General features: G+C 37.9%; 1 protein-coding gene and 1 pseudogene across 50 annotated transcripts in view; both read right to left on the reverse strand.

The window, feature by feature from the left end:
• The window catches only part of NRXN1 (neurexin 1), a 1,214,286-nt gene that overhangs the window by 71,771 nt on the left and 1,118,719 nt on the right, over positions 1-23,796 (reverse strand). The gene's annotated exons all lie outside the window — the stretch shown is intronic.
• LOC139436795 (N-alpha-acetyltransferase 11-like) lies at positions 662-22,634 on the reverse strand (annotated as a pseudogene).

Consider the following 23,796-nt stretch of genomic DNA (forward strand, 5'->3'; position numbering starts at 1 on the left):
ACCATTTTATCCAGAGGATGAACATGGCACTGGCAAGTTTCAAGATACTTTCAAAAAACACCATAATTATCAACCAGAGTAAGACTTAAAGGAAGGAAAAAAGTTGATGTCAAATAAAAGACAGAAAAAGGCCCCAATGCCACCTCCCTGCCCTATTGTTGCTGGGTTAAGGTATTGGAAGCTTTTTTTTTTTTAATGTTCCAATTTAATTATTAGTTGTGCTTTTCTTACAATCTCCAAGTTCTGACTGCATAGTTGGAAACACATATTTGCCATATGTTGGAAAAGGATATGACAGATTGGGAGGTGGGGGGTGTCCCAGAGAAAGGAAGAGGAAATACCAGAAAAGAGGATGAAGAAGGAAGAAAGGGACAAGAACTCTGACTTGATGGTCCTGCTTACCCCTTTAAGAATGAAAACACAAGTAGATAACGGCAAAAACTGAAAGCAGAAAGCTTCCGGAATTTGTGGTTTCCTTTTTGGCATTCTAGGATACTCACACCCAACACTGGACTACCAACCCTGGACTGTCCAGTCCTGGACACTGCTGCTGTCATTCCCACTGTCAGCAGCACTCAGGCTCTTCACCTCCTGGACCCAGAAGTGTGCTGTCCTGGGTCTCCATCTCCTTCTCCCTGAAACCCACATCACTACCCGTCCTTCATTGCAGCTCCAGCTCTTGCCTCGGCTCATTTGCCAAATGCCAGCAATCCCTCAAAGCATTAGCACCTTCCCCATCTGCAGAGTATTTGGGTTCCACCTAACTAACCCAAAAGTCAAGAGTATAGAATAGAGGTGCAAGGCTGCATGGTTACTCATTCTGATGTGCAGGGACAAGTATTTAGAGCTAAAGTTCTCTATTATGGCCCATGAGACCTGGTCCATCAGTTTCTGAGCCATACTGAGGCACCAATGTGAATGCTTCATGACCAGTGAGTTCATATGTCTATAGGGAATAGGGTCTAGGTCCTCCTTCAATTTGACCAGGACACAGCCCCACAATCTCCTGGTGCTCTTCCTCAGCAATGTAGGAGAGTTGGAGCAGGAACGGCCATGGTAGAAACGGTGTTTCATCTGGCAGTTCTTGGAAAGGCCAAGGAGATTGCAATGTGGCATGTTCATCAAGTCTTCTAGCTGAGCTCTGCAGATGTTTGTGATGGCAGTGGGTAGGGAGCTGGAGTCACTCCCTACCCTAAGCCTCAGAGGCTGTGTCCAGGCTGGTCTACACTGCAGGGCCCAGAGGGCCTGGATGGTGTGGTGGCCTGGTGGCAGGTAGACCAATGCATTGAAAACATTTGCTATCTGTCAGAGAGTATAATCCTCCAAAAAGAATCCAGTGGGAATTTATATGGTCTGAATTGCAAAAGGAGAAGCTTGAGCTCCTCCTTTAGAAGTCCTGAGTGGCTGCTGAATTTTTCTTTCTTTTAGAACGATAGCAATAGTTTGAGGTCATGGGACACCATTAAACTCCCGTTAAATAGAGAGTTAGTATTTGCTAGTAAGACTTGGAAGTAGGAAGTACATTAATGTCTAAAAAAGTAAAATTCGACATATTCTAAATCTTATGATTTTACACTATACTATTCAATTGAGTGTGTTTTTTATATTGGTTATTTCTCTACATAGATATACTTTCATTTATTTAAGATTTATCTTATTTATTTATTCCTCCCCACCCCTTTGTTGTTTGCACTTGCTGTATCTGTTTGTCTTCCTTGTTTCTTTAAGAGGCACCATGCCTGTTTGTCTTCCTTGTTTCTTTAAGAGGCACCCCGGAACCTAACCTGGGATCTCTGATGTGGGAGGTAGGCACCAAATAGCCTGAGCCCCCTCCATTCACTGCTTTGTTGTGTTCACATTGTCCTTCCTCCTTGTGACTCTTGTTGTGCCATTTTGTTGTGCCACCCTGCAGTGCCCGCCCATAATATCAGTTCACTGTTTTGCTCTTCTTCTTTAGGAGGCAATGAGAACCTCCATTCCCTGCTTTGTTATGTCTCTCATTATGCTTTCCTTCTTGTGTCCCCTGCTGCGTCGGCATGCCACACCTGCCTGTCTTGCCAGTTTGCTGTATTCTTTAGGAGGCACCAGGAACCAAACCAGGGACCTCCCACGTGGTAGGCAGGAGCCCAATTGCCACATCTGCTTCCTAAGTAGATACACTTTTTAAAAATAAAAAACACAAACAAAAACCTGTTGCTTCTTTTAATCCATTTGCATAATTGTTTCCAAAACTTATTATATTAATGTTAAGAAATAAAAAAATTGAAACTCAGAAGGCTTAAATAACATCTACAGCAATTAAGCTAGCAAGTGAAAGTCTACAGATTGCACATAGAATATTCTTTTTGAATCAAAACTACCACTGGTGAGCTAAAATAGTGGTTTTCAAAGTTTAGCATGAATAAGACCCAACAGAGGAGCTTGTTAAATAAACAGATTTCTGGGTTCCTGCTTGGAGACTGATTCTCTGTCTTTCTTTGATGAATTCCAAGAATATGTATTGCTTGCTCTTATCCATCCTTTTTGAGAACCACAGGATCATCTTGAAATTCAGTTTCATTTGAAATTTAGTTTCAGATTCAGAATTCTTTTTCAGGAAAAGTCATATCAATGATATGTCTAATAAGTAAAAATAGGGGGCTGTTTTTGTCTTAAAGAGAAAAAATAATAGTTGGTAGGAGTGGTGTTCTTCAGAAGAGAAACTGGAACCGAAAAAAATGCCAGAGTAGGAAAGAAAGATGCAAGTGCCTTAGAGCTATCCACTAAGGGGCAGTTACTCAAATTGGTTTTTTCAAAGTACAGAATATGTCATTTGAAAATATTTTTGAGCAAACAAGATTAATGTGCAAAGAAGAAATGTGAAAATAGTAGCACTTATAAGAATAGGGTGACCCTCTTTTATCCACAGATAGATGTGTCACTTGGTTGAATTGGTCCCTACTTATCTGATGTGATCAGAAACTATCTATATGCAAATATCTAGGCAGGCCCATTGGGCATATCATAAGAAATCATTTGTACTGAGAGGGATAGTCTTAGTTTTATAGACCTCTAGAGAGAGGTAAGCTTTCCTTTACAAGATCACAATCCCCTGAAATCATATCAGAGCTGCGTCAATTGCTTAAGACAATAAATTCACCCAGAAAGAAACCCCCAGTCCCTTTCATGTGCCACAATGACTCAGGAAGATGAAGCAAGAGTGCACTGAACAGAAATTCTTTAGTTATTATTTTTCTCTCAGCTAGTTCCAGGTTGGATAACTTAGATTCAAAAGGATACGCATGCTAAAATATGCTCTTTGTGGATTATTCTCTTCAGGGTTTCTATTGCTTGTCCCTAACTCATTTTAAGAAAAAACAAAAACCAAAAACCATTTTCTTAGCTTTTGGGCATACTATACATATCTCTTACTTGAACAGAAGGCTGACTAGCTGTTCACTCTGATCCAACCTCAGTACTTGAAGGGCATTTTAGTTTCCCTGCTCTAAAACAAATACTATGTAATGGTTTGGCTTAAACAATGCAAATGTATTTGCTCACAATTTTGAGGCTAGGAGAGAAAAGCCTAAAATGGACGCATCAGCAAGGCAATGCTTCTTCCCCAAAGACTGGTGTTCTGGTGCTGTCTGTCAGAGATCCTTGGGACCTGGGCTTTTCTGTCAGGTGGTAATGCGCATGGTGACTGCATGGTGTCTTTTCCAGGTTCTGCTGACTTCCAGCTTCTTCCTGGGGCTCTTTCTTTGTATGTTTGCATTTCTTTCTGCCAGTAAAGGATTCCAGCAATCTTGATTAAAGCCCAACCTCATTCAGTTGGGCCTCACCTTAACTGGAGTGACAAGAGCCTATGTACAATAGGTCTACATCCACCAGAATGCAGACTAAGATCATGTTCACACTGGGGTACACAATTCAACCCACCACAACGGATAAGGTTAGTAAGATGAGCAGGATAATGCCTTGTACCAAACAGAATTCAGTCATCAAATATATTCTTGATAGTGGTTTATGAAAATCAAAAAAGCCGGAGTCAGTGGTCAATTTCATTAGAAGCAAGAATGAAGAAAAGGAAGAAGGGAGGGAGGAAAAGAAAAAAAGCTGAAAATAACACAAAATCTTACATGTAGCTAAGGTACATTAATAGACTGAATGTTATACTTTTGCTTGTCAGTGATTTCAGTTTGTCAGAAATTATCAAACCTGAGTCTCCCCCCTTTCCACCCGCTCTTGACAATGGACAATATAATCATATTGAACAATAAGAATAATTTGGAAAAGACACCTACACAGAAGGCTACAGATGACTGAGAACCCCATGTGTGAACACAAGCACATGCACACACACAGCCCATTATTTTAACTTATCAGGAGTGAACACTGTCCACTAAAAAATCAGTGAAACCTGAGCTGGAGAAAAAAGTTCAGCTTGAAGTAAACACAAAAGTATAAAAAAAACCCAGTGAAAAGAAGTTTTCAAACAGTCACTCCTGTAACTATAACATTCTGTAGTGTTTTGAAACTGTATGTGCCCTAGGAAAACATGTTCTGAAATTTAATCCACTTCTCCGGGTATGAACCCCTTGTAAGAAAAACATTTTTATGAGGCTACTTTAGGTAAGGTGGCCACACCTTACCTAATCCTGTTACTGGAGTCCTTTATAGCAGAAGGAAATTCAGACACAGAGAGAGAAAGTCATGGAAGCAAGAAGCTGAAATCAAGGAAACCCAGAAGAGAAGAGAGGAACCAGTAGCTGCCATCGTGTGCCTTGCCATATGACAGAGGAGCCAAGGATTGATGGCGGCCTATCCCACACATCAGGATTTGGAAGAAAGTATCAACTTGATGATGACTTGAATTGAACTTTCTTTTAGCCTCAGAACCATAAACTAATAAATTACATTTCATGGTATTTGCTTGAGCAGCCTACAAAGCTAAAATACATTGCATGAGAAAACTTCAGCTTATTTCATGCAGACTCAATGTTTTACAGTAATGATTCTTCAAACTTTAGGTGCCTAAGAATTGGGGTAGTTGCAAAATGCAAATCTGCTGGATCCATCTTGATCTACTAATAATCTTAGATTTCTAGGGATGAGGGTGAAGAACTACATGTTTAACATGCATTCCGAGTGATTCTGATGTAGGCTGTCTTTGGCTCTTACACAGTCTCCTATGTTCAGTTTTACCCCTAGCCCCCTTACTGGGACATCATCCTTGGGAATAATGGATTATCCAATTCAACCCCTCAAGTAATTTTTGAGTGTTAACTAAATATAAAACATGTGTCTTTCATTATGGGGTATAGAAGATTGAAAAAATCTAGAGAGAGATTATGTGGGATAGATTTTCTGGAGTAAAATATATTCAAGTTTTTCAAATGTATTAAGTCTTTCAAGTGTATTGAAAAATGGTAGAATTAATAATTTTGTCAAAGGTGCAGGCATAAAAGTGCTTTTCTTTAAAATGTTTTTATTTATTATATAAATGATGAGCTCCTTATTTTCTCAGCTTTAGAGCCTAGCAACTAGCATATAATGAAATGGTCAATAAATATTAGTTGCATTAATAAATATTATGAGTGTAGTAATGTAAATCTAAAAGATAAAATAAAATCACTGACAATCCCACAACCCTGGCAAATCATTTTTCTGTTGTTGTTGATATTGTTTGATTTTCATTTCAGGCTTTTTTCCATTTCCATTTTTTCTATTTCCATAAGTGTAAATAGTTGCAATCATAATGATATTGTTTTATTCTGTTCTATAATTTAATATGATTGCACACGCATTTCCCACCTTGCTTTATAATATTATCATTCTAATAATAATAGAATTTCAATCAGGCTGATGTATTGAAATATTTCTATATATTTTTTGGATAAAGGACCCTGTTTCTCTTTCATATTTCTGCTATTATAAATAACACCTTTCTTTGTATTTTTTTCATGAAATAAATTCCCATATGTGGGATTACTGGGCTAATGACATAAGCATTTTTATAGATCTTGAAACAATCTGCCAAACTACTTTTCAAAGACTTGTTCTAATTTTCATATTGTCTACAGCATGTTATGTTCTATTAAATCTTCATTGGTGTGAACGTACTGTCTTTTCTATCTGGGGATGCCCTTTTCCCATATCTTTTTTAAATGCTGGTAAACTCCTACACACAGTTTTGTACCAAATTCAAATGCTGTTTTTTCATACAGCCTTTCCAAAGCCCCTGGGTAGTCATTATTTCTAATTGTGCTCCCCTAGTACTTTGGAATATTATATCAAGCACTTATTAGAAATTTCTGCATCTGCTGATATAGTTGTTTATACCTTTCTTTTTCTTGTTCCTAGATTATTAGTAACTCAAGGCATGAAACTCTGCCCACTTCATTTTTGGAAACTAAGACTCTAGCACAGGACCTGAAATATATTAGATACTCAATGAATGCATGTTAATTAAATGATGAATGAATGAATGAGTAAATAAATGTGTCAATATGATGGTCTAGCAAAGCCTATGCTCTCTTGGGGAAAAATGTCCTCTTTCACCAACTCTATCATAAGCCACCTAATTCTAGAAACACATATGTTTATAGGTCTGTTTTAACATTTAAATTTTGTTTTATTTACATATTTTGTAGGTATATATTTTTGTGTTTTTATTGATCTACCTTTGGGCCCTGCAGCCTGCTGCGAATTAGCTCTCTGAGTCTTTTACATCATGACTTCTGGGAACATGGAACCAGAAAGTATCTCTTCCTTGTTACAAAAAAAAAGACAACTTCTAATGAATTTAATAATGTACAATGCTCCACTCTGCAGAGAGTAAAAGCTAACAAAATAACACCTGATAATGAATTATTATAAAATAATCAATAATTATTCTTACACTATATGTAATTTTACACATTCTGACACATTTAAATATAGTCTCATTTATCCCTATCAAAACCTGGTAAGAAATAAAGACAGAGCAAGCATATCACAATATAATTTTGAAAGACGAGGACTTTAACACACAGAAATGAAGCTAGCAGTTGGAAAAATATGACTCAAACATTTGAGTCATATTTTTAGCCCTCATTCTAGTAAAATCATTATGTCCTGTTGACCTTTATTAGTTATTTAACTGATTTTTAAAAATGAGTTTTGAATGAGTATAAACCAGACTAGTGATTTAAAAAATATTTTCATAGCAATGGAAACATTTTTTTCAAAAGAATACTTACGAATAATTCAATATGAAATGCAAATAACATCAGAGGACTCTCATTAAAGTCAGTGGCAGGTGAAGGGAGGCTGATTTCACCTCTTATGGCTCCTGGTAGTTCCCAGAGCTCACACCCAAGAAACTACTATTCATTTAGTCATTCATTCATTCACCTACCACATATTATGGCTCAGCTATCTGTGGGGACTACTAGAAGGTAAGAGACAGTATTTTTCTTGAAGAAGAAATTTCACACACACACCACAAACGCATTATATGCTAAATGCTGCAGAAGTTACAGTACCTCGTAAGCATTCTGAAGGTTCAAGAACAGGAATAATTTCTAGGCGCACACACTGTAATGTCACATGTGACTGCCAGGGAAGCAGTTGCCCAGTGGTAAGAGTATGGACAATGATTTCAGACATCTGGGTTCAAGGTCTAAGCACGGGGCTTAGACCAGTTAGTAACTCATTTTCTCACCTCCCGGTCTCTTCTTCCATAAAATGAGGATAATGGCAATACACACCTTTTGAGATTTTCAATGAGATATAAATAAGCTAGTATATAAAAGCAGAAAAACTGTCATACGTTAAATGATCAATAAATGGTAGCAATCACTATTAATTATTAATATGAAATTGTGCTAGGCACTTTGCAGACTATTTCAATTCCATGGTTCTAGGTAACTTATTTTTTTGGCATGGCTCACTCACTATGGAAACAAGGAGTGTTCTATATTTAATGAAGGCCAAAAGATATGGCTTGATAAAGATTCTTAGGAAAATAGTAGGCTTTATTTCAGTAGACATGTGTTTGTAAATCCTAGTTACAGCCATCAAAAACATTGAAGTCTCTAGTGTGCCCTGCGTTAGTCACTTCCATAAATGCTGCATTAATAGCTTTAGAGATTCTCAACTTCACTTCTACTGTGACAAGTATGACTAATGGAGTTCACAAGCATGACACACTCCCAGGTGAATTCCCAGCAAGCTGGCTATAACCTCAGCCTTTTCCTTTCATTTAAGAAGGCATGCTGGAAAGCAAGTGAGAGTGATACTACCACAGGCATAATCTTGAATCTACTCTACTTTTTATTTTTAAAATATCATTCAATTATGCACTCATTTTGGGAATTTACACCATTATAAGTAATACATTACTTACAACACATTTCACAACTGATTGGTAGCAACATTATGATACAGAATCACCACATGGCATGACCCAAGCAAAAGCATTTGATTCATGGAATCATCTAGAGTCCATCCATTCTGTGAAAAAAAAATGCATTATATTCTAGAGACCATTACCAGGAAAGGATAGAGAGGGACAGTTTAAAAAGAATATGGTACTTGACTCTAAATGAAATGAAATATTGTTCAGAACCCCAGAAGATAAAAGAAACATATGGCTTTTATAAGCAATCTAGCATTTCCTTAATGAACAATTTTCAGAATTTTTATCCTAGGGTCCCCTTTCACTCTTAAAAATTATAGAGGACATAAGAATATTTTTTGTGTAGATTATATCTATGTATTTATTCTGTTAGAAATTAAAAGGGAAATATTAAATATTTATGAATACATTTAAAAATAGCAATATTAATCCATTACATGTTTACATAACATGTCTTTTAAAAAATAACTATTTTCAAAACAAAAATTTTTTTGAAGAGCATAGCATTGCCTTACATTTTTGCAAACCTTTGAAATGTCTGTTTTAATAAAAAACATCTGGATTCTCATATCCGTTTCTCTATTCAATCTGTTGAAATATCACATCATGCAGTTTCTCAAAAACACCTCTATAACCTCATGAAAGAATGGAACTGAAAAAGGCAAATAAAACCTTAATATTTTATGAAAATAGTTTTGACCTTGAGGTGTAAAAAGGTCTAAAAGACATCACTACCCTAGGTTTTCTCAACTGCACTTTGAGAACAAGTGCTCTAAAGTCTTTAATATTTAGAGACTGCATTCATGATTATTTTTGGTATCTAATTTAAGCATATGTACTACTCTTGTTTACCTAGTTGAGAGTTTCCTGATGAAGAAGAACATGTCTCAAAAATATTGCATATAATTGATAGCATGTGGTGGGTCTGGCTGGAAACATAACATACATCAATGATGTAATGTGTGATTAATTAATTCATCATTTGAGTGAAAGCTATGATATCTTATGGTCCCTTTATTGACCTTTAAAATATGTGATGTGGTAGCTTTTGTACAGTTTGACAAGTTTCCAGCCCATTATGTCAACATTCTACCTAAACAGAAGAAGCTAATTGTATTTGATTTGTTCCAGATGAAATAAAGTTGTTTTCCTAGGCAGAAGCTATGACTTTTGGAAGAGATATATGAGAGGAGAAGTTAAAAATGCTAGGGAAGTTGATATTACATATTTCCTATAAGATTTTCCCTGATGCATCAGGCAGGCTATATTTCAAGATCTAATTAATTTGTGTATTTAGTTGTAATTTCACAATTACAAAACATTTGAAAGCTAACAGCATAGAAAAGAATGTCAATTTGAATTAGAAGCTAGAGTTTCATACACTTATGAATGGAAAGAGAAAAAACCCTCCAATATTATTATTTTTATTTGTTCTACTTCAAAATCAGATCCTTTGAGAGACACCCACACAGTAACTCAGAAATGAAGCACTTACATATTTATCCCTGAATCACTGCAGAGTAGGAAGGTTGGGGAAATATGTATTAAAGAGTGAAACAGTCCTCCTAAATTAAAGGCTTTATTACATAATAAATAATTTCTTTGACTCGTAGAAAATAGTTCTATTATCTCCAAATCTGGAGAAACCCACGGAGAGAGACTTAGTATCTGCCACTGCCTTGGTAATCAAATAACTGTTTTGACTACTCTGTCAGAAAAACCATACATACACGAAGAAAGGTTTTTTTCTGCTAAATCTGGAAGGATAGGCAAATAGCTGCTACACTGGAAAATAGAAAAAGGGGTAACCTATTTGAGTTGATTCTTCTTTTGTCATGAGTTACAGGACAGCAGATATGTTAGTGATCTTTTGCTCTCAGGAGGCTACCTGGGCTAGCGGCTGAATTATAAGGCCTTGAGGCTGAGTGGTTCAGTGAATGAAGTTGACTCAATAGCCCAGTAGCCAAGGTATCAAAGCTACCATCCTTACTAAGCTCAAAAAATGAGCTATTTCACTTAATAGTTCCAAAGCTAATGATTCAAAAAACTATACTCAGTATGAACAGATTTTTTCAGGTGTTTCATCTAAAGCTTCTTGTGCTCTTGACGCATTTAGGTAGTAAAAAATCCCTGAGTCTGCCTCTCCCACCTATAAGCACTTATAGTGTACCAAAGCATTACTCTGCAAGCAAATATGGGAAGGGAGTAGAGGAAGATTTATGGATGACTAATATTTGAACTGTAAAACATATCTGCCTAAATTCTAATAATAGGAAAATGATCAGTGTTGCAATTATGCATCATTGCAACCACGGAGTTAGCCAAGGAACCCAAATAAACTGAATTGGAAATGCTGAAAATAAAGTTACAACAGATTAATTTAACAAGCAAAATTATCAGCAATTGCAACTACACCAACACACATCAGGTAGGAATCCCTACTACCTATTAATTATGCATGTGCTATGGGAGCTTTGCAGCATTGCTCAGCAGAATGGGACAGCTGGAGTTAGATTATTTTGTCTGAATTCTTAGTAACTGCAATTGTATGATACTTTTATGAATACCAACACTATTTATACCATGTAATTTTTTTTTCAGGAGGTACCAGGGATTGAACCCAGGACCTTGTACATGGGCAGCAGGCACTCAACCACTGAGCTATATCTGCACCCCAATGAGAGTTGTTGTTTTTGTTTGTTTGTTTGTTTTTAGGAAGTAGCCGGTTTCAATCCGGGATCTTATACATGGGGAGTAGGTGCTCAACCACTTGAGCTACATCCACTCCCCACTATTTAATTCTTTTTACAATATATTTTTACTTTTTAAAAGATATTTAGATTGCATAAATGTTACATAAAAATATACGTGATTCCCCTATGCCACACTCCCTACACCTTCCAATTTTCCCACATTAACAAGATCCTTCAGGGAAGTGGACTTGGCCCAATGGATACAGCGTCCACCTACCACATGGGAGGTCCGCGGTTCAAACCCCGGGCCTCCTTGACTCACTCGTGTGGAGCTGGCCCATGTGCAGTGCTGATACACGCAAGGAGTGCCCTGCCACGCAGGGGTGTCCCCCACATAGGGGGACCCCATGCGCAAGGAGTGTGCCCCGTAAGGAGAGACGCCTAGTGCGAAAGAAAGCGTAGCCTGTCCAAGAATGGCACTACACACCCAGAGAGGTGACACAACAAGATGACGCAATGAAAAGAAACACAGATTTCCAGTGCCACTGATAAGGATAGAAGGGGTCACAGAAGAACACACAGCAAATGGACACAGAGGGCAGACAATTGGGGGAGGGGAAGGGGAGAGAAAATAAATAAAAAAAATAAATCTTACAAAAAAATCCTTCATTAGTGTGGTACATTTGTTACAATTGATGAAAATATTTTGGAGCATTGCCACTAAGCATGGGATTACAGTTTATATTGTAGTTTACACTCTCTCCTGCACAATTTTGTAGGTTATGGCAAGACATGTAATGGCCTGTATCTGTCGTTAAAATTATTTAATTCTTAATAAGCTAGTAAGTAGCCCTTAATTACACTGTGAAGATCTTAGTTCAATGACTAGTGTCTCACTTGCCTCAAAAAGCTAATAAAAGACTTACATTTCTGGTTCAAGTTGTCATCCATCAAGTGGAATATTAGGTTTCTCAGGCCAAGCTTCCATATTTGAAAACCACTTCTCTAAAGCTTATTAAATATCTATGCATAAGTGATCAAGTAAGTCATTCAACGAATATGTATTGTATCTATTAAATGCCAGTCCTATTCAAGACTGTAGTGAACAAGACGAACAAGGCCCTTGATATCATAACACTCACCTTCTAATAGAAAGGGTCAGGAAATCAACCAGCCGACCAGCTAATCAGCCATCAATGTCTTCCAGCCAGACAACACCAAGAGTACACTTTTATTTCAACAAGTGAAGTTGAGAACTTGTTGCAAGAAAGGAAAACACACATCATGGGGAACTATGAGACATCTTAGTGAGAGGGTGTCAGAAAAGATTTATTAAAGGATTTGGACTTGTTTTAGATGAGTCTAGGGAGTGCATAAGTTCTGGATTGGAGGCTGACAGGAAGCAAGGGCAACTCTACCATTGGGTCTCTAAATATATCTTACCTATAGGGAGAAAAGACTGAGGTGGGGATAAAACTGTGATTGGTAAAGAAGTAGTAGTCACTCATTTTAGCTAAGAGAGGGCTTGAGATATTGTGGGTTGCATAGTAACCTTGATTTTATCTGTGCTTATACAAAATTGTAAAGTAACTTTGCTTTGTCTCATTTTATTATGAATTCAGAGTGATCTTGTCTGATGTTGCTATTCTGTGAGACTGTTTATACAACAGGAAAATAATATGGCCTTTCTGTGAACATCAGGTGAGCCTCTAATGATACTGAGGCCTCACTTGAGGGTTAGACTAGATTCCTGCTTTTCTCTTTCAACCAATCAACTAACCACCAGCCAATAGATAGATAGATAGGTAGATAGACAGATCGATAGATAGATAGATAGATAGACTGACAGATAGATAAATATAGACAGATAGATAGATACGACATACATACATACCAAATTAAAAAACAAAACAAAACAAAACAGGGTAGGAGGAGAGGGGTCTTTATATTGGGTGTTCAGGGAAAGACTCTTGGACCTAAATGCCAGAGGGAGGCAATATGTGACTTCCTAAAGGGAAGGGCATTCCTGTCCCAGGGAACAAATACTGCCAAGGCCTTAGGTTGGAAAGACCCTGAAACACTTGAGGAACAAAAAGAAATACAGTGTAACACAGAAATGATGAGTGAAGGGACAGAAGTCAAGACAGAGACCCCTTTGGTCAAATGGGAGGCCCTGTATGTGAGGTAGGCTTGGGGCTTATTCTAAATATAATGGGAGACCACTGAAGGGCTTAAAAAGCTGAATAATAACAATTTTATTTACATATTGAAAAGATCACTCTAAATGCTCAGTGGAGAATGTGCTATGGGAGTTTCAGAGCAGACTGGAAGCAAAGAGGTAAATTAGGAGGAAGTTTGAAATTTGCTTACTCTGAGGTAGTGATGGTGGAGACGGCCAGAGAGGACTGTCTTGAAGACTGAATGCTGGGACTTGAGGAAGGCTTAAACTGAATGTGAAGAGGGAGGAATGAGTGAGGATGATATTTACTATCAGCTTCTGAACGTTAATGATATTCTTTTTCCTCATGTCATTCCTAATGACTAACTCCCAAGGGCCCTGGGTGGTGAACGAAAGAGTCTACTCTGTTGATAAAGCTGGCACAGTTAGCAAACTTCAAGATTGTCCACATTAATTAACTTAAGGATAAGGTTCATATTATTTGTTTCCTAATTCTATTGATTTGTAGGTAACTCGGTGGGAAAAGAAAAGTGCAGACTAACCCAGGTCAAGACAGAATAACTCAATCAAGGTTGTATTGTAATAAATAAGTATATAAGCAAATGTCTCCTGCCTATTCAGTAAAGGCTTGGTTTACTAAACATGTGGAAAATAAACAGACTTGGAGAAAAATCTAAAATAAATAGAAAAAGGAAAAGGCAAAGTTAAATTGCTTATTGTGGTGGTGCGTTCCCCAGAAAAGTATGTTCTTAACCAATTCCTGTGGGTGTGAACCCATTGTAAGACCTTTTGATGAGGTTGCTTCAGTTAAGGTGTGGCCTAACTCAATCAGGATGGGTCTTAATCCTTTATTGCAGTCCTTTATAAGCAGAATGAAATTCAGACCGATAAGAGAGAAAGCCAGAGGGAGCAGGAAGCTAAAGGTCAACAGAACCCTGAAGAGAAGAGAGGCTAGGAGAGGCCACTGTATGTACTGCATATGACTGAGGAGCCGAGGACCAAGGATCACCTTGCCCCAGAATGCCAGTCTTCGGGAAGAAAGCATCGCCTTGATGCTACCTTGAATCGGACTTCTTAAAACCGCGAACCAATAAATTCCCATTACTTAAGACAATCCATTGCATGATACTTGATTTGGCAGCCAAAAAACTAAAACACTTATCACAGCAGATAAGCATTTCAAAAGTTCCGAATTTTGTGCCCAAACACCTTTGATAGGTTGTCTAACCTTCCGGTATTAACTCTAGGGACTTAGTACATTTGTATATCTTGAAAGGGTCTTAGAAGAATTGGATATTATCATATTTGCTGCCTCATATCAACCTCTGAAAATCACACAGCCATCAGACAGCATTATCTAATTTCCCTGTCCTGTACCAAGAGAAAACTATCCTCAGGAACAATACAGCAGCTGAGTGATTAAGTGCAGGCAATAAACCCACAGCTTCTGCAGAGTCACCCTGGGGATCCTTCCTTTTTTTTCACAAGAAGAGTCCCCCAGGAAGCGATAATGAAACAGTGTGGGGGCATTCTTCATTGGAGGCTTATGGCTGGAACCCAGATTTTCTGTCCAGTGTGATGATGACTGCAGCAAAAAACCCGGGCCCCTGTGGCATGCTTTTCTATTGCGGAATTCAGCAGCTCAAAATATTATTGTGGTTGTCCAGGAAGGTGTGGAGGAAGAGTGTTTCTTTCTTTGTCTGTTTGTATGTTTGCAGTTATCTAACCAATAAAAAGACACAGTCTTGTTTTTCTTTTCTTTTCTTTTTTCAATAGTAGGTACCAGGGATTGAACCCAAGACCTTGTACATGCAAAGCAGGCATTCAACCCCCAAGCTACACCCGGTCCCACAAACAATCTTTTAAGAAGATTAGTTTGGGAATCTCCTTGGAAAATTAGAGGAGCAGCTTCAGTCCATAGATAATGGCATCTAGTACAAGGCCAGGGTACTCAAAATTATTTACCATATTAAACATACATGGGCTCAAGAAGGTTAGAGAATACTTAAACCACCAGGGAGAGAATTGATGGAAAAATCTAAATGTCTCCAGAGATTCTGTGGTCATAACCTACATATGGAAACTTCAAATCATGTGAAATCATCACAACTACAGGGACTATTTCAAGGAAACAGAGACCTGATGTGGTTCATCCTGAAGTCCAGAGGCAAAACTGCAGCCATTCAATGACTCCCTTGGCCAGTCATATCCATTCATGTTCATTCAAAAACAATTATTTGATGATATGGGCAAAACTCAAAGTATTCTGCCTTGTATAAGGCAAAAGATAAGAGTGAATTTCTAGAAGTTAATAAGCAGGTTTTCTTTCACTCTGTTCATAGCACATGGAAAAAATCAGAGATGTAAGAAATAGGATTCTGTTTTATCAGCTCCTCACATCTAACGCTGCAGGAGAATGAAGTATCAACATATTTAGGTATAATTTTCATAATTTTACTCAAGTGAAAGGTATGACTAAAACACTCCCGGGTAACATGAAAACACCTGAGTAAGAGAAAATAATGGTTCTTTCCAATCCTTTGCACCTTTGAATTTCTCATAACCAAAGATATACATATCTAGCAGTGAATGAAGAGGGTGGTTCCATCTGTCAAATCTGTAGAGTCAAGATAATAAACTCAATTTTAAGATCTCGGTAGAGAGAAAAAATGAGAGAAAGGTAACTTGTAATTTCTGTCAATTACATATGCATGCATAGGGAGAAATCTTCCTTGCTTTTCTAAAAACCAAATTTTTTCATTTTACTAATATTGCCGTATGTAATTATAAGGGTGTTGAAATTTTATTTCCTCTTTCTGAGGCCTAAGTCTGTCCTCTGAGAGAAAATATCATTTTTAAAGAGTTAAACAAACAAACAAAAATGGATGGTTAAGTCTTATATTTTTCATATTATTTTCATCAATTAATATATCTGAAAAAAGGAAAGAAAACCTATATACCAAGCATGAACAATGCCATACTGTAGACTAAAAAGACATTTAGAGATTGCATACCGCTCAGGTCTCATGACTCTGCCAATATGACAGGCAGATTTACAGAAATTCATTAGTTCTTTCAACAAATATTTACTGAGCATCCACAGCTGGCAATGATCAGCCTGGGGAGCTGGGAAGCTGGGAGTGGAATGTGTGTGTGGGTGAAGTACACCCATAAATGTGTTCCATTATATGCCTTGAAGACCATATAGTATAGTAGGGGAGAAGACATATTGTTTTCTACCTTATATTAAAATTATCTGGTTATATGAGCTACGAGAAATAGAGATATATTATTTGGAATTTCAGAGAAGGGAGAAATTACTTCTTCCAAAAAGAATCAGAGAAGAATTCTGTAAGTATATATAACTGACATTGCCTGGAAAGATGGGAAATCATTAGACATGTGGAAACAGTGGAAGGGCATTTTCCTGAAAAGGGACAGCATTGACAAAGACATGAAGAAAGCAAGCAAGGTGGAACAATAAATAGCTCAGTTCACTTGAAATGAGGGAAAGGCAGGGAAACACAACAGGAAAGGCAGATTGCAGATTTAGAGTGCATGGTAGGCTGAGTTTTAGTTCCCCAAAGATGTTCATGTTAAATCCCCCAAACCTGTGAATCTAAGTTACATGGTAGAAGGAACAGTGCAGATGTGCTAAAGGTTCTTGAGGTAGAGAGATTATCCTGAATTATCTGCATGGGTCCAATGTAATCTCTATAAGTGAAAGAGTCAGAGTCAGAGGAGGAGATGATGAGAAAGATGGAGGTTGGCATGATGCTAGGAAGGGGCCAGAAGCCTAGGAAGGCAGGAGGCCTCTAGAACCTGGAAAACACAATGGAACCAATTCCCCTCTAGAGTTTCTAGAAGGAACACAGGCCACCACTTCTCTTAAGACTTCTGACTTCCAGAACTGGAAAACAGTAAATTTATGCTATTTTACTCCACCATGTTTGTGGTAATTTGATCCAGCAGCAATAAGAAACAAATACAAATTGGAATACTTTGAACATACCAGGTTAAAACAGTAATAATGGTTTGTCAATTCATTCTTTTTTTTAATCTTTTATTTTGTCAATCCAGTCTTGACAGTCCCATGACTTACATTTATTCTTTGATTACAACATTTGCTATATTTTATTGTTTTAAATACATTTACTGTCTGTCACTCCTGCGTTATCATGAGGATAAAATTGCTATTATCAAAAAATAGAAAACTCATAATGAGAAAAATATTTGACGGCAAGGTTCTTAATCCTTTTGTGAACACAGGATGGGTCAAGTAGGTGGGTGGATAGCTGAACATGGAAATTCATGCCTCCTACTTGAAGACAAAAGGCGAAGAACTCTAAGAAACAGTCATTAAAGTTTCTTATTATAGGTCAAAAATGGACTCATTGAAATGTGATTATTGACCATTGGAAAAATTTAAATGATATATATTCATGAGTAGGAAACATTTAATCAGTATGTTTTTGTTTTTGTTTTTAAAAGATTTATTTATTTATTTAATTCCCCCCCTCCCCTGGTTGTCTGTTCTTGGTGTCTATTTGCTGCGTCTTGTTTCTTTGTCCGCTTCTGTTGTCGTCAGCGGCACGGGAAGTGTGGGCGGCGCCATTCCTGGGCAGGCTGCTCTTTCTTTTCACGCTGGGCGGCTCTCCTTACGGGTGTACTCCTTGCGCGTGGGGCTCCCCCACGCGGGGGACACCCTTGCGTGGCATGGCACTCCTTGCGCGCATCAGCGCTGCGCATGGCCAGCTCCACACGGGTCAAGGAGGCCCGGGGTTTGAACCGTGGACCTCCCATATGGTAGACGGATGCCCTAACCACTGGGCCAAAGTCTGTTTCCCTAATCAGTATGTTTTAACAAAGGTTGTTGGAAGAAATTATTTTATAGGAAATATTTTTGTTAAAATGTCATCATTTTTTAATTAGCTTGTGACTGATTACCTGTAAGAAAAATATAGGCAGTCTACTTTAGATGAATTCAAGGGATGGGTAAAAAACCCTCCAAAGAATAGTATACAACCTATACATTCTTTGGTTTCCAAAATATCTTTAATAGGCTATAGATGCTTCAATTGGACAAATATCTTTTGAGTATCCACTAGTGCAAGGCAGGGCCCTTTATTCTTCTTTGACCTAACATAATGTTTGCCTTGAGAAGTTTACTACTAGCTCCTTACATGTAAAGTTGTGTACTTCCCTACAGCACTCCATAATTACTGAGAATTGTCTTAAATTACCTTTTCCTAAGGTGATGTGACTAAATCTCCCTTAAGTATAGGCCCCATCTTAAAGTCTATTTCTAGAGATCATCTAGGTAGACAGGGGAGAGCCTGAGGGCACTGTTTGTGTGTCTGTGTGTGTGTGTGGGGGGGGAGGGGGAGCGAAGAGGGTGGGCTGAGGAAGTTGAGGAAGCAGGGTGACCTGGATGCATAGAGAGGGAAAAGAGGGAAGAGAGGCTTAAAGCAAAGACAATGAAATCGACCTTTGCTTATTTCAAGTCCTGGGTTGGCCCAGATTACCACCACTTCGGGGACTTTACAAAATGCTGCTGCATTGCTTTTGCAAAAAAGACAGCCTGGTCAGCAGAGTAGAATGACCTCTGCAAAAAGGAAAGCTAGGAGGTTTAGCCATCAAGCAGAAATTTCAAGGGCAATGGGACATTGATCTCCACTCTTCTGTCCCAAAAAGCAAGCCACACAAGACAATTAAATAAGTGAAGGCAAGGCATGATTAAATCCTTTAGCTGTCCTACACTTTGAAAACATGGTGGTGAGGTCGCTCCCCAAGGCAAGGCCCAGTAGATCTCCAGAGAAATACATTCACATGGTATTCTGCAAATGATGCATCCCAATTTTAACAGAATATTACATGATCAGTGAGCCAACAGCTGTAGAACAACGAGAACAACCTCCACCTTACGGTATTCTTAAAGCATACCTACATAGTTTTTAAAATGCTAAAATAAGAATCATGAATTTCCTCAAAATATACACTGTCCCATACTGTGTACTTGCCTTTTTTTTTCCCCCTTGAAAATATTAACCTCTTTCCAAAAACCTTTTTTTTTAGGAATGTTCTGTTTTTTGATAGCCAAAGCACATGTGAATTGAAGCTTACCTCTTTAAGTAGCAATTAAAAAGTAAAATGATCCAATTTTTTGCTGGAAACCATTTAAAAATGTATTATGCACTTGTCTGCCTTCTTAGTCAAAGGACATGGAACATAATTTAACCTTTTTTATAATGACCTGGGTTTCATTATTATGAATGATAATTATTCTATAGCTCTATGACACAGTGAGTCTCTTAGGGATTGCAGAGGTACATCTAGCTTCTTGTCTGCACTGTGAGTGGACTGACTGCCATTTTTGTTTTCATTGTTTTTCCATTTGGAGTCAGCTGTTCATTATTTTTCTTTGTCCTGTCTCAGTGCCATAAGGTACATTGGTTGTCTTTTCTTACTATTATCATTGTAGTTGGTCTACTTGCTTTCATCAAGTCCACCCAATGAATGCAAAATATTCCCAATTTGCTGAAGCTCAGGGAATTACCTGCACTGGGGTATTAGAGCGTTGTTTCTCAAACTTTAATGTGCTACATTGTCTGTTAAAATGAGGATTCCGATTCAGTAGTTTGGGGGTGGGGAATAAAATTCTGAACAAGCTCCTAGGTGATGCCCATGCTGTTGGCCCTTGGAACACACTTTGAGCACCAAGATATTAGATAATCATATTTGTTAGAATTGCATCTCATTTTTAGTGAGGACTTAAGGAGTACTCTCCTAGAAATAAGCTTGAAAAATTTAGAATATGGAATTTAAATTTACTGTCTCCAAAATGACTTTCCTTATCATTATGCCAGTCTCCTGTCCCTGCCACATGAACCGTAGCTCCCTTCTCTACACTATTGCAGAAGTTAATTTCTGCTTTTCTTATGGAATTTTTATCTTTACAACTTGTTATTGTTATTTAGGTATGTCATGTATTCAACCAGAAGAGGGACCAAAACTTACATATCCATATATCCTTTGAAACTATTTCTTGCTCAAAAAATCTTTGCTGTTTTAGTTAGCTAACTAGCTGCTGATGCAAAGCACAATGTTTTGGCTTTTATAATGGGGATTTATTTGGTGTAAAAACTTAACAGTTCTGAGCCTGTGAACTGTCCAAATGAGGCATCAGCAGAGATGCTTTCTCACCAAAGTCAGCTGCCACATGGCGAAGTAAGATGGCCACCAATCTCTGCCGAGGTCTCTACCTTCCCCTCCAGAATCTACTGTCTCTTGGAGCTCAGCTGCAGGCAACCAGACATAGGGCTTGTCTCTTTCCGGGCCTTCCCCATCAGTCTCACTGCTCTGCTTTCTTCCAGAGTTCAGCTGCAAGCTATCAGTTATATGGCTCATCTCTCCTTGGGCTCTTTGAGCTTCTCTCCTTGAAGCTTAGCTGTGGATGAAACTGGAATCCTTTCCCTCACATTGCAGGATCAATATGGCAGCTTCCTTTTCCTGTGTGTCTATTTTTATCAGATGCAGCAAGAGGGCAGAGACGCAACCTGAGTCACACCTCACTGATGTAGTCAAATTGAAAGAGTCTCACACTCACAGGAATGGATTAGTTCACAAACATAATCTTTTTCTTTTCAGGATTCATAAAATAACTTCAAACTGCCATACTGACTAAATTCAGAGATTAAAGAATTAAAAATTCTATGGACCTATTTAATTACAGATTTTCAATTGTGCTTTGGGTAGTGATTTTGCCATTTAAGTAATCAGGAAGCAAACCAACATTATTATAAAATAAATCGATATCAAATTCTAGAAGTCTGTTAAGAAAGTAAAGTTTGTCTTCCTAGTTCCTGCCTCTTTGGGCAGCATACCTGCCTCTTCTTCACAGCTTACTCAGCATCCCTTTACCCCACATACTTAACATAAAACACACATACCCCATATCTGAGCACAAATCACATTCAAATTCATTAACTACCAAAACCGGCTCTCAAGGAAGGGTCTGGAATTAATTTAGATGAAAATGTAAATAACTGTCTATAGCTTAAAGTGCTATTTTCCACCCTTATCCCCAAGGGGATTTTGAGTACTTTAACAAAAAGTGAAGCCTATGTGTAATGAATGGAGAACATAAAGAAGACCTTTGAAATTTTAATGATTAAAAAAAAGATATTTTTAAATAAATACATATTTCATTAGAGGTCTTCTGAGTGTCCCTTTATCATGTTATTTTAGAAGTGAACTTTAGAGCTATTCTGCACAAGGCTGTAAAGTCTTTCCATTGTGACAGACTGTTTCTACCCTGATGTATGGAATCGATAGACACAGAAAATACCTCACTAAAATGCAGGCAATAGAATGGGCCAAAGCTGAAGCAGGACAAACATAAAAATCAATTTGGCAACTCATTTGAATCTACACTGTGCTTCTTCTCATGGCAGACAGGATTTATCATCTACTTAGGAAAAGATAAAACAAAAACCCAATTTCCATTAAACATTTGTGTAATGAAAATGAATGGAAATTATCTAACTGGAGATGAATCAAATATCTAACTGAAAGTATCAGTGAAAACAGATATCATGTTACCTTTTAAGTTAATATGCTGTGATATCCATTTTATTAGTTTAATCTAGCACACCAATCTGCTACTTATCCCTACACATTTAATTCAGTGTTTTACCTACATGGAATTGTAAATGTAATTGGTAACAGGTGCTCCAAAGGGAAAAGTGAGGCCTAAAATAAGGCAGTTGACATAATTTAGAAAGATTTATATGGAGCCACTCTGTCATCATATTCCTAAATAATTAATATTAAGAAGAAAATAACTCTAGCTGACATTCCAGAGTCTAGAGGCATTTCTCCCAAACACAGGATATCAACATGATAAAAAGCACACAAGAGGGTCAAGGACCACCTTCAATAATCCTATTGACTGTTTCATTATGAAAATGACTATAAATCCATTTAGAAATCTGAGCATAAATTTGGCAAGCAAAGCAATCTGGAGCTACAGAAGAACTCTGGCTGGGACGTGCCATAAATAACTACAAAATGGAGTTCCAACATTCGCCCTCTTGGTTGTATGAGTGTGGTCCGGATTGTGAAAATTAGACAATTTAACTTCCATTTCAGATAAAAGTCATAAAATTGTTATTTTCTTCCCACCACTAAACAAACCTAACAAGCCAGCACATTTTTCTGAAAAGGAAAGAGTGTATATGTCCAAGTTTGGTCATGACTTTCAAATTTCAGACCAGAGTTATTATGAACCTACCTTTTTTGAGTCAAAGGGAACTGTGTTTGAGACCTGGTCTAACCTAAAAAGGGCCAAGTTATTTAACATCTTGAATTTCAGTGTCCTCATCGCAAAATGTGGATGGCAATATTTGACTCCCAGGGAGGCTATAGGATAAGAGAGATAACATTTAGAGACTGTTTAACAAGATGACTCTCTTATAATTAAATACTCAATAAAGAATAGTTATTAATATTCCTATGGAAGACAATTACTTTAAAGCAAAAATTTTATATTCTCTCTCAACTGGTCTTAAAAATAAAAGGGATGAATTGGACACAGACTAAAATTCTGCAATCACCAGAGATTAAAATGAGTTAAGACACATAAAGCACTTATGAAGTACTATAAAAGAGTAAGCTATTACCACACAGAGATGTACAATACAGTGTTAAGAAGACCAAAGAGCCAGACAATTGTGTCCCTTTCCCATTCTACCACTGACTAGCTGTGTGCTTTGGCAAATCCCTTAGTTTTCTCATCTGTACAATGAGATTAATAAAGATAACTTTTACTGATTGGATTGTTACGAAGATTAAATGAGTTCATAGATGCAACCAAGAGACTGACACACAGCAAGCACAATTTAAGTACTGACATACTACTTTTAAAAAGCAGTACAGGGAAGCGGACTTGGCCCAGTGGTTAGGGCGTCCATCTACCACATGGGAGGTCTGCGGTTCAAACCCCGGGCCTCCTTGACTCGTGTGGAGCTGGCCCATGAGCAGTGCTGATGTGCACAAGGAGTGCCGTGCCACACAGGGGTGTCCCTTGTGTAGGGGAGCCCCACGTGCAAGGAGTGTGCCCCGTAAGGAGAGCTGCCCAGCGCGAAAGAAAGTGCAGCCTGCCTAAGAATGGCGCCACCCACACAGAGAGCTGACACAACAAGATGACGCAACAAAAAGAGACACAGATTCCTGTGCCGCTGACAACAGAAGCGGACAAAGAAACAAGATGCAGCAAATAGACACAGAGAACAGACAACCATGGTGGAGGGGGAGGGAATAGAAATCAGTCAATCAATCAATCAATCAATCAATCAATCAATCTTAAAAAACAAAAAAGCAGTACACACATGATTGTGGCAGACAGACTTTCAAGTGATCCCTGATAATTCCTGCCTCCTGGTATCCAGGTCTTTATTGTAATTCCCACAACACAGCTTCTAGTCCATACAACACAGCAAAGGTGATGGGGTGTCACACTTGGATTAAGTTACATTATGTAGGAC

The sequence above is a fragment of the Dasypus novemcinctus genome, chromosome 17, assembly GCF_030445035.2.
Source record: "Dasypus novemcinctus isolate mDasNov1 chromosome 17, mDasNov1.1.hap2, whole genome shotgun sequence".
Taxonomy (NCBI): domain Eukaryota; kingdom Metazoa; phylum Chordata; class Mammalia; order Cingulata; family Dasypodidae; genus Dasypus; species Dasypus novemcinctus.